This window comes from Crocodylus porosus, unplaced genomic scaffold, assembly GCF_001723895.1.
Source record: "Crocodylus porosus isolate Cpor-Errol unplaced genomic scaffold, CroPor_comp1, whole genome shotgun sequence".
Classification (NCBI taxonomy): Eukaryota; Metazoa; Chordata; order Crocodylia; family Crocodylidae; genus Crocodylus; species Crocodylus porosus.
The window spans coordinates 97507011-97516928 of NW_017728906.1; positions in this window are offsets into that span (position 1 = coordinate 97507011).

Here is a 9918-nt window from a genome sequence, read left to right on the forward strand (position 1 = left end):
ATAATACACTCAGAAATTAAATGACAGACTTCCTAGTAAAAAAAAAAGCCAAAACCACCCCTCACCCCCCAAAAAACCTGTTGTTATAATGAGTGCAATATAAAGGTTACAACTGGTTGGAATATTTTTCCTTTAGATGTTGACCTTTTTTTCCCCTAAAAAAAAATCCAAAATGTTTTTGGCCAAAATCATTTCAGTTTTCAAACTGTTGTTTTTATCAAATTACTTGAAGCAAAGCCAACTTGGATCACAACTATGATAATTTTTAAAAATAAGCCTACAAGAGCATGATGTAAAACTAAATAAGAAAAATGGTAGCAAGTTATTTTAATATGTAAAGGAGAACCTTGTGTTCACTTCATCTTTTTTTGTAAAAATAAAGCCATTTAAAAATATGTTGCATATTCAATTTTTATAATGACTTTTTGGATTATTTGCAATAATCTGATTACACGTACTAATTTATCAGCAAGTGAAAGCCAGGAAAAACTAAAAGTAATAAGGTTTTATTAAGATATAATAGCAAGTGATTTCATGTACATGACTGCATGTACACACATACAAAATGCATTTACTTTGTTGTTATTATTAATACATATATAATTTCAAATAATAATTCTCTTTTCATATCAGCTTTCTTCATTGGCATACCTAATTTCTGCTATTTCATTACTTGCATGGTACAGTTAAATTGTGCCACCTAGTGGTCACCTAGGCCACAACCCCTTATCTTTTATTCAAATTAAAGGGCTTTTGGTTGAACAAACATTGAAGCCCAGAGATAAACTTGTATGTTTTCACTATGAAAACTTTTTTAAAAAGTTTCTACATTCTCTATTTTTCCATAAACATATAGGCTGAAACACAGCCATGTTATTTGTTAAGAAACAAACAAACAAACAAACAAAATCCCATGTTGCTAACTGGGTACTGTGAGCTGATACACTTTAGGAACCTAGTTTTCCATTACTGTGGAGTAAATGCAACCAACGCTGTTTTGACATTTTATCCAATGACTAATGTAAATATATATAAACAATAATTGAGTTTAAGAAGCAAAAGCCAGAGCAGTCTGCCTCCCTGAGAACTGCCCTTCTCAAGGGCTAGTCAGGCTTCATTTTGTGTGCTTTCTGACTCTGTAAGTTCTACCAAGGGGATTAGTTTCAGCGTGGGGGGAAGGGGGGGACATCATCGTAGTGACACTTTCTTGGGAAGTAGGTATAGCTTTGAACCCTTCAGATGGAGGGGGGCCCAGATCTTTCACCTCCTGGGCAGATCTTTCACCTCCTGGGCAAGTGTCCTTAACACAAGTCAAAGAGATAAAAGTTCTTTTCCCTTCTGTGAGCATGAGGGAAATTATGTAATTGGGGTGGGGCAGTGAGGACAGCCACCCTGGGCACCGACATTGTGGGGGGACAAGGAGGAAAAAGCAGCCGATATTGCAGCCATGTAATTATAATCATAGTCTAAAGGCACAGCAGCAACCTGAAGCTGCCCTATGCATAGCAGTGGCCCCTGGCTGGTTCATTATGTATCATGTGGCACTAAATCTACACATAACCCAATGTCTAGCATTGCCTAAAGGCTGCCTATGGGCAACTTCCGCGTAGTGCCTACATCGGTTTCCTAGACTTTTGTTCTAGTTTAAAATTGGTGGCACACTTCACTCTTGTACCTGAAAAGATATGTGTCTATATGCATGCACACAGACACAAACATACATGCACACACTTCAAAATAAAATGCAACAATAAAATAAAATACAACCTTTTTGCTCTGCAGAAGACTGATCCAGCCACATAGGGCTGGCCCACCTGGGTCCTGATCCCATTGTGTGGGAGGACTCAGCCCATTTTTCACAGCACATTTCTGTTGCTCCCATGGCACACCAGTACGCCACAGCACACCCTTTGGAAATCACTAGCCTACATACTCTGCATGTGTATAAGGCTGTCCATTGAGAGAAAGGAAGAGCTAGGTGCTTTCCCAGAGCAGAATAGGACTACTCTTCTATGGTAAGACACGTCCAAACAGCCACATAGGCTTAGATGTCTAATAAGACTTGGGCCCTAATGGCCTGGATTTCAAGCCAGGAACCAATCCCATATTATATTTCCAAATATATTTTAAAATATTGACTGCATTCTCACCACCAGCCCATGTGAACAGTCTGATAGCAATAGAAGGAAGTATATAAATACCCTGTAGCAAACTCAGAAGTGAAAGCTGCACTTGAAATTAAATGAAAGTGAATGTTACTTTCATTAAACTTGTATCAATTACTTGTTTGCAAGTCATACTCTGGGTAATTATATCCCTGTACAATGAAAGTTCTGAATAGATTTTGGTTGTTGCTGAAATTCCTATTGCAAACTTGGAGGAATATTTTTTATTTGTGTTTCTTTAAATAGCATTACTATGCAAAAACTAAGTATTATGGTAACTCTGGTATTCTATATTATGCCAGAGGAGAGGCAAATTGTTTTAATAACACACATGCTGTTTAAACATTTACAATATCACAACTTTCATTTTATCCATCATAACCTGAAGACCCTTTCAGGGAACTTTGGTCTAGAATAAGTGCCATATAAATAGATTCCAAGTGGTTCAGCATCAGACACAATCTCCATCCAAGCAGAAATCACTGAGGCCATGGACAAGCATTCGTTTTTAGTGCTAAAAACTTCTGTGAATTTCTATGTTCTATAAAAAAAATAGCCTGGGCATTGGAGCATACATAGGTTCTACCTTCTGGCTAGAGAGCTATGCAAACAAGCTCTCCAGGCAGGGGGCACTAGAAGGCTGCTCCTTGGGTTACCCCTTCCCTTAGGGGAGCCCTTTGATTGGCAGCCTGCCCTCTACGCTGCTGCAGGAAGGGGCAGGCTGTCAACTGTCACTTGGTATCTGCTGAAAAGCAGCAGTCACCACAAATATCCCTTAAGAATGCACTCTGCTACCCACCTTCTCGGTCCTGCCAATCAGCTGGGGTACATTGTCGCATGGCAGAAACCCTACCAAAGCCCTTGGGAGGTTCCCTCCGTGAGCTCCTGCCTACCTCCTTTTCCTACGGTGGATACAGGTACCTCCTGCCCCCTGCATTCCTCTGAGTTGACTGGTGCAGGAGGATCCCCCCGCAAAATTAGGTGATTGGTAGTATAGGGGGAATTCCCCATGTCAGGGTCCCCCCAGAAGTCTCCCTGACTGGTTATCTCTGGGTGGATTATCAAGAAGGTAGTGCTCTCCCCCCTTCCCTCTCCCTTGCAGGGAGGAATGAGGGATACCAGAGGACTGGGTGTCCTTAACATGTGAGAAAAGCATACAGCCATTCAAGTTAGCATGGGAGGAGAAAGATCTTGCTGGTCAGAAGAGGAAGAATTTTCTTGTGAAAGAGTCAGTTCTCTATTACAAGAAACCCCTTGAAAGGTTGTACTTTCTCTTTTTGTACCGGGAAAATGGATTTTCTTTGAGCACTAATATAATGTTTATGCATGGTCTGAGAAATGCATGCCTTTATCATTAAGTACCTTTTAGTTCATTGTAAACTGTCTTCACATTGCCACTTCCTTTTTCCTAGAACAGTGATAGCATGAGGTTTATGGTGACCCCATTAACCTTGGGAACTGGAGCATTGAATAACAGGAAATATTGTTTACCTAACTAAAACTGCATCTCAGTTAATCAATATTTCTGCTATCTTTACTTGTCGAGTATGTGACAAGGGAAACTTAATTCCTATAAAACATACTGGAAATGTGAAAAGGGGAGGAGGCAAACTAAATAAGAATGAAAACCATTTTTAACTCAAGAATGAATTCAATTGATTGTAAGTAAAGTTTAGCGTAAACATAAAGAATGCATAAATGTATTCAGTTTAAAAGTGCATATTCACCTTAAATCTACTTAAGATCAAGCACCTACATTATGAGTTTAAGCCAGTTCTGCATGTTCTTATATGGTTTAATTCACACCTTGCATATTTACAGGATATTTTTAAACTCATGAAGAGCTATTGGCTAACTTTGTTCCCTTTATTCATTTTTTTCAGTCTTCTGAGTATTAATTAGGGCGCTTTATGATGCTCCAGCTTGCTTCTTCATTCAGGGCTTATTAAAAAAATATTTCCTTCCCACTCAAATACTCACCCCATATTTATCAAGGAGTAACTCACCAGCAGCCCCTGGCCTTTCATGGGAAATTGATGTAAATCTACAATACAAATGAGGAGTACAAATCTGGATCTGGCCTCAAAATAGCATAATGCTTCCCAGAACTTTGTGGAAGCTTGTCCTTTCAAATGCAGATTTGCCATCAGCTCCATTACATGGTGTGGGGACAAGTCAATGCATTTTCGGTATTGTTACATGAGCTACAGGTAAACTTGTAGGCTGGCTACCAATAAAAGGCAAGAAACAAGTCTACAGCCTGACACTTAATTGCTTGTACACAAACACTTATCCCAAAGCCTATCTGATTACCTGTGACCGCACAATGTAAATTATTACCTAAACTGTCAGGGGAGACTTGAGGAAGTGACATACACATTGTCAACAGTTCTTGAATTTGCTGAGTTCTCCAAATTTCCCACCAGCCTATACCCTAATTCACGGAGGCTGCCTCCATATTTGACGGTCCCAGCACTATGTCAGGTGCCATTGCTGCGGCAGAGCACAGTGTCCACCCCTCTCCTCCGCACACACCTCTGATTGGCTGAGGGGCCCTGGAAGTCCTACTCCTCCAGAGGCTGACTGGTTGGCATGTGTCAATCTCCAAGGAGGGACAGGATTTCTGAGGCTCCTCGGCCAGAAGCATGGAGGGGCCGTCCTGCCCTTTCCTAGAGATGAACAGATGGCCATTTGTCAATCTCTGGGGAGGGCCAAGACTTCTGGAGCCCCTTGGCCAATCACAGGCGTTGGGGGGGCCCTCTCGCCCATCCTTGGAGATTGATAGTTGGCTATCTGTCAATCTCCAGGGAGGGGAAGGACTTTCAGGGCCCCTTGGCCAATCCCCACCTCTGCAGGGATTTTGTGGAGGTGGTGCTGGTTGTTGTGGTGGTGGTGGCTGTGTGGTAGTTGTTAAAGTTTTCTTTATTGTCTTCCAAGAACTCTAAACTCCCCCACTTGGACTGCTGGCCATGTAAGCAGGATACCGCTTACTGAGTTGCCATAGTGAAAAGCTCTACTCTCAATTTAAAAAAAGGATATGAAAGGTAATCAACACTATGAATCAAGACTGTTCTTCACTTATAATAAAACTTGTGAATATGTTCTACCAAATGAACATGTACTGATTTTGTGAATATTTAAGAGACACTCTAATTTATTTTACTGAGGAAATACCTTCCTTGTGTCAAGGAACGATTGAAAAAGAGCATGGGTGACTTGATGTATAAGAGATGGAAATATTTTGTGGACTGTGGTGGCAAAGTTTTCTATCAGACATGAGTAGAGAAGTTGATACAAAACCACTGGAACGAAGGCAACCATTGATCCTCTGGATCGTGGTGTATGCATAAGAGGTCTATTCAGGTTCCTGCTAAATCCATTTGTAAGGAGTCCTGTGACCATCATACCAACACATTTGATGCATATACCTAGGCAAGAGTATGGAGGAGTAGAGGCTGCCCAAGACCTACTGTTCCCCCTTTAGTCCATTGAGATGGAATCCAAACACTAGACCGAATCCAGACATATCTGTATCTCAACGGTTGTAGCTTTTTCCAGAGAGCAACAGTTAAGTACTGCTGCTGACTGTTTAACACCCCAGTAAGCGTGCTTTTCTGTCAGGGAGATGTCCCTTAGCTTTTCTCAAACCAAGGAGCACCCACAAGTCAGTGGCAACCCATAACAACTGATGACAAAACATGGTTCAGCATATTTTACCGTCTTACAAAGAACAACTCACGCCAGTTACAGGAATGGAAAGGCCCAGAACCAGCTGTAGGCTGTGAGAATAACTAAATTAGGTAGACTAGTGAAAACCCTCAAGATTGACAGGTAACTCAATTATTTCTCATTACAAGAAATGCTCCTCATTTTAACAGTCACACCTTCTTGTTTTAAACATCCAGAAAAGTTGAATTGTGCTACAAACTGACAAAGAAGGCATAGTGCAAACTGCATAATCCAGATCTCTGATTTAGACAATTAAATTTGACACAAGTGTCTCCCTTTCAAGGTCATTGTGCACTCTCAACAGGGGTCAACTGATTACGTGATGGATCTGACAATCAGACATTGTCATTTAAAAGAAATAATGCATGATTGTGTTGCTTCGGGGAAGCCTTTCCTGATTGATTACATTGCCATAAGCTTAGCAGCAGAAAGCTGGTGCAAAGCATTTTTTAAGTACTTGACTAGGATGATAAATTCTGTGATACCACCTATGGGATTGCTGAATTTATATAAGAGAGTGAGAAATGGATATATGGGGCCACAGGAACTTCAAACGCTCAAAATTTAGTACATTTTAACAAAGTTAATGTAAAGTATGTTAAAACAAAGTATAGAAAATAGTCACTGGAGCCATAACACAGCCAGTAATGACCACTTTACAAAATGTCACTGAAGTTATTAGAGTGGTAAAACTTTTATTGCTTTTATTATTTAGTAATAAATAACAAATTGAAAGACAATATGTTCTGTAGATACATCTAGTTAGTCTAGTTTACTAAAACAGAAGTTATGAGAGTACAGCTTGGAACTGCCGAATCAAACTAGCCAACGCCGTTATTTTCAAATGCCATCCAGTCCAAAAGGAAAAGGAAGTCACCTACAGTGAGGATGGATGTTGAAATACAAGTGGAACAGATTTTACAACATCCTTCTTCTTCCCCTTGTGATCTGCTGTTCGAAGAAATCACATTTAAGGGAAACAAAGTCAGACACAAGCCCAGACGGGCCCGACCACGGTAGATATGGGATGGGGGAGGGAGGGGCAGGGCATGGGCGAAGGGAAGTCTGCTGCCGCTCCAGTGCCTAGGCTTCCCGGGAGCAGAACGAAGTACCCCGCTTGCTCCCCATCTCCCCCCATTCTAACGTCTGTCACTAACGCTCCAAACTGCGCATGTGCCACCCGGACTTAGGCCAGACAGGCAGGCAGGCGGAGGTGGGCGGGGCTGGCTGTGCTCCCCGCTGGGGGACGCGGGCGTGGCTTGCCACCGTGGGGGCGCCGTCGCAGGGTGCCACGAGAGGAGCACAACCCGCCCCGCCCCGCGGCCACGTGCTGCAGCCGGCGGCGCTGCCCTTGTACCCCCGCCTTCGCCCCGCGGGGCTACCTGTGGCCGCGGCCCGCAGCTGGGGAGCGCTCCCGGCGTGCGGCCGTAGAGTACTGCGACGGGAACGGGCAGGGGGGCGAGGGCAGTGTCCGGCGGCTGCAGCACACGGTCACGGGATGGGGCGGGGCACGGCGCCCTGCCCGCTCTCCACGTGGCACCCTGTGGCCACATGCCACGCCCGGTCCTGCGCTGGGAGCACCCGCGGGTGGCGTGGCGCGCAGGGGGTCAGGGCGGGGCGTGGGGTGGCTAGATGTGTGTGGTCGTGTGGCTGACTGGATGCTGTGGGGGAGGGGCGTGTGGCTGACTGGATGCTGTGGGGGAGAGGTGGCGCCTGGCACGGGGTGTGGCCAGACATTAGGCAGTGGCAGTGCAGGGTGGTGGCACTCTGTCCTTGATGGACACTTTGCTAGTAAAGACATATTGGGCACAGGGCCATGCCTGCTTTAGCAGGGGCATGGGATCACTCTTCCATTTGCCCCACTTACCCACTACCTCCCAGATACGTTGTTTGGTGCTGTACTAAGATGCCCAGGACGGGTGTAAGCAATAAAAACGTTGGGAACCCCTGCCCTAACCAATATAACATTCTGCTCACAATTTTTTATGAGATCCGTTCTAGACAAAATTTTATCTCAAAAATGTTTCACTAGCTAAGTAACTTCATCGAACAACTAAAATAAGTTGAATGTGCCACAACAATTAAGCTTGAGCTTTTTTTCACTAACTCCTTTGTTTCCTGACAAAAGCAGCTTTCCAAAGTTGTCACTGTAAGGGAATGACTTTAGTGTCTGGATGAAGAATCCAGATTGTTGCACTAGCTGTGCTATCTTAAAGAGTAGATGACAACAAAACACCTTATATTTCAGGACCTCACTACAATTTTTCTATGGAGAAACTTTCATCTGGTACCTAAATCTCATTGACTTTCAATGAGATTAATGCTTCTAAGTCTTATATGAACTCTGGAAAATTCTACCACAGGCTGTAATATTATTTTGTAGAGAGGAAAAGAGAGGAGGAGAGAAACTCTGCACCAAGACTGTAGCAGTGGGATTCCCTGGCCCAAAGGGAGGGGCAGAGCCCTTTCACTTATGAAAATATCTTGAGAACCGGAAGTGTGATCTTACTGATCTGATCTCCATAAGGAGGACCATAGGCTCTCTACAGATAAGGTAACCATGTGGGACCATGGAAAATCTGGGATATTGTGCCCTCTCCCCCTCAAGTCTCCTAGGCAGGATGGAGCCATCTAGGACCACAGCAATTTCCCTCCTGCTTCCCCCCAGACTCCTTCGTGGAGTCCAGGCACACCCAGGTTTGAGCCCTGACACAACCCTAGCATCTCTTCCCACCTGGCATGTAATGTCACCTTCCCATCTCTCCTCCTTCCCTCCAACACTGTCCTCTGTCCTGTTTCCCAGTCATCTTCAGCACAGCCCTCAAAGCTCACAACAGAACTTAAACATGTGGCTGCAGGGAACTACTGCCACTCCAAGGACAGCCCTCCAAGGACACCACTGGGCAATGATAATCACACAGTCCAGTTATGGACACGTGTGGGGCTGGGGGCAGAACAGAGTGACTCCATGCACAGCCTACATCTATGAGTCCCCATGAAGATGGTATATATCCAAGTAGGGTGGGTAGGTGTCAGGTCTGCCCTGGAGGGTGGGAGGCTACCCGCAGGACACTTGGGAGAGTGAGTTGCCCAGGCAGGGGTGCAGCCTGGAGCTGTCCCACTGGATGGGGCAGGGCACACCACAGTTCTCACAGTGCCCTGCCCTGCCTCAGCAAGCTGGTGGGGATACCGGCTGAAGCAGAGCCTGGAGTGACCACCACAAACACGGGTGCCCAGGAGATGGGTGGGCAGGAGATGGGGAGGGACCCCACCTGCCCTCAGGCTAGGTCTTCTGAGCCACCCTTGCACCCACCCACCTCAGGGAAGCCCTGTCCTCACCTGGGCTCCAGGCAGTGGCAGCTACTCATTGTTCTGGACTTTGCTGGGCTGTAAGCTGGGAGATGCTTGCACAGAGAGTTAGTCAGAGGCCAGGCACGTGCAGGCAGGTTCATGCCAATCTGGAACTTTTGTTTTAATTTTCTCCAGGGAGCCCAGCCAGTAGGCTGCTCCCTGGTCTGAACTCCACAGAGCTGCGACTGGAGTCGCTTTCGCAGTTGAGTCGATCAGGAGCCAGCATGTGCCAGCAGGCTCCTGCCAGTCTGGACTTTTGCTTCAGTTTTTTGAGGGGCCTGCTGTTGTTCCCATGTCAGGCTTTGGACTTCTCAGCTTCTGCCCTTTTGCTCTCACTGAGTCCTCTAGCTTTAGTCTACTGACAGAACCGAGCTTCAGAGTTCCCAGATTTTTGTCTGGCCTTCCAATGTCTTTGTCTATGCCCTGTCTCAGACTGCTGAGCCTCCCTGGGCTCTCTTTGTGTCTCCCTGTATGTGGGCCACAGGATTTGTGTCTACCCTCCTCTTGGCTTCAGACCTTCTGGCCCCTAAATCCAAATCTTGCCCTTCTTGGGCTCTGGGCTCCCACGGCCTCAGCCCCCTTCCAGTCAGGGGACTCCCCTGAGTTGCTTGCAGGTGCCTGCTAATTAATCTCTTTGGTTCATCTCTACAGCAACCCAGTCCCAGCTGCACCC